The 2,337-nt window shown below is 56.0% G+C and overlaps 1 pseudogene; it reads right to left on the bottom strand.

Moving 5' to 3' along the window:
- Positions 1–212: 212 nt before the first annotated feature.
- LOC136456179 (cytosolic sulfotransferase 5-like) lies at positions 213–1,266 on the bottom strand (annotated as a pseudogene).
- Positions 1,267–2,337: the final 1,071 nt, after the last annotated feature.

The following is a 2,337-nucleotide window of genomic DNA, read 5'->3' as shown; positions in this document are numbered from 1 at the left end:
AAACTACATATTAGCCGGCCTTGAGCAAATCTTAGATGCTTAGTGAAGGCATATGCTCCCACTATATATATAAGAAGAGTTTACGTGCATGCGAAACACGAAATAACTTCGGGGAACAGAAATGATGACTCGATCTTTATTACGGAACAGAAATGATGACTCGATCTTTATTACAAACTGGTGCGCACTGCTGGTGACAAATTAAAAGGTGGCTACAGGCTGATGAGGCCGTAGCCCTGGAACTTGGAGCGGGTGACCGGCATCGATGCGCTGCGCTATCTCTGGAGACAGATGGTTCATCCAGTCCCCGACCACGCCGCGCCGGAAGAAGAAGCTGTTGTCCACCGCGTTGTCCAGCATCTCCGTCTTGCCGTCTTTGGTCGCTCCCAGCTCGCTCATGCGCTCGAACGCGCATAGCCTAACGATGGCGTCCGCGGTGCCGTCCTCGCCGGCGCCGAAGGGGAGGCCAACGAATTCCGAAAGCCTCCGGACGTGCGCCGCAGGGTCCCTCTGCATCTCCTCGTACCTGAAGAAGAGCACCTGCTCGGGCCGCGCGAGGTGCGCGCGCCAGTACCCGAGCACGTGCTCCCAGTACGGGCCCAGCGGCGACACGCCGGCGCAGAACTGCTCGGCGGCGAACTCGACCGAGAGGGGCTCCATCCCTTTCTTGGCCCTGAGCTTGTTGATGAAGTGCCACAGCGAGACGAATGTGTCCTTGGGGTCGCGGCACACGTAGACTACCTTGCAGCCCGGCCCCGGAGAGGCGACGACGGACCTCGGCAGCGCCACGAACGGGACGTGCGTGGCGAAGAGCCTTGGGTCCGGAAGCTTTTCGAGATCCGGGACGCGACCGGTCTTGTAGTTGTAGAGCTGTAACTCCAAGAACGGGATGCGCTCGTGGGGGCCGAGGGTGTGGAAAGGGTGATCGGCGGCGTCCGGGGGGTGCTCTCCCCGGTGCACGGTGGCGTAGAGGAGTGCTTTGATCCACGTAGTGCCAGACTTGGGCAAGGTGGCGACAATAATGTCCGTGGGCCGCGCGGAGAAGCAGGCGCTGGCGACCATGGAGCCGACCATGGCCCCCTGGGTGGCGTGCCAGCCTTGGCCGTGGAGGAAGAGCGGACTGTGGGTCAGGCCATTCGGGCTCGGCAGGGAGGAGACCAGGTTGGTGAAGTGATTGTAGAGTTGTAGGTTGGCTTCCGTTTGCGCATCGCCGGCATCGGCATCTTGCTCGGCAACACTTTGCCGGCAGGAGGACATGGCGGACATTGCATGCGAACTCTAAGGCAGTAGCAGCGTAGTATATATAGAGAAACACTAAAGAGCAACTGGTTGTTTTGCCGCTCCCAACAACCAAATTTTGGGCCATTGAATCGGGCGAGGATGGCCATGGCGGGTGCGCGCGTCCAGGAGAGGGGCACGGGAGGCCCGCGACGAGGTCGTGCCGTCGTGCGCTCGCTACGTCGGGAACCTGTGACGACCGCGAGGAGGCTTCCCCGGTAGGGCGCCCCCGTAGCTGGCTCCGCCGCCAACGGGACCGGGCCTGGACCGTCCCACTACGCCAGATTCGCACAGTAGAAATGGGGGCATTTTTACTGTAGGGGCGGTTGGGGTTGGGGGCGCCTCCACAGTGGGCGTCCTCGGGCCCCAGCAGCCCAGCCGCCCCTACAGATGGCGCTGTAGGGGCGGCTGGTAACCTGAGCCGCCCCTACAGTTGGGGCTGATCTGTAGGGGCGGCTCAATCACCAGCTGCCCCTGCAGTGACCATTTGTAGGGGCGGCTGCCACCAGCCGCCCCTGCTGTTCGACTGTAGGGGCGGCTGAATCACCAGCCGCTCCTACTGATGGCGCACGAATAAATAGCAGCCATCCCTTCTTCCACCTCGGGACATACTCTTCTACCCTAAAAAAAAGGTTAGGAGGTCTTTAGCTCCTCCTAAAAATTACTCTACTAAAGGGGATGTTTTGATCTCAAATCCTTTGGTGGAGAAGCTCTAAAAGGTAAGGAAATGCTTCTCCAACTCTTTATTTGAAGTTTAATTCGTTGGTTAATGAGTAATTTGATTTTTAGTTTTCTCTCTCTTCCATGGAGCTTGAGCTAGTTATGAGTGAAATTGGACCCTAATTTTCACTATACTAGGGTAAATTAGGTAGGAAAGTAAGATTGCACCCTTTGTTAGTACATCTTTGTTAATTTTAGTGTAGTATTAGTGAAGTTTGATGCATGTGTCATGAAACCCTATATCTATATCTAGATCTAGGATTTTGTTTTTTTATTCTTTTTCAATTTTTTCTTTATGTGACTAGGGTTTGCATGTAGGTGAATGTGTAAGATTTTAAT

The sequence above is a fragment of the Miscanthus floridulus genome, chromosome 6 (genome assembly GCF_019320115.1).
Source record: "Miscanthus floridulus cultivar M001 chromosome 6, ASM1932011v1, whole genome shotgun sequence".
Taxonomy (NCBI): Eukaryota; Viridiplantae; Streptophyta; class Magnoliopsida; order Poales; family Poaceae; genus Miscanthus; species Miscanthus floridulus.
Note: the sequence above shows the minus strand (reverse complement) of the source record. Positions and strands in the feature narration are given on the sequence as shown.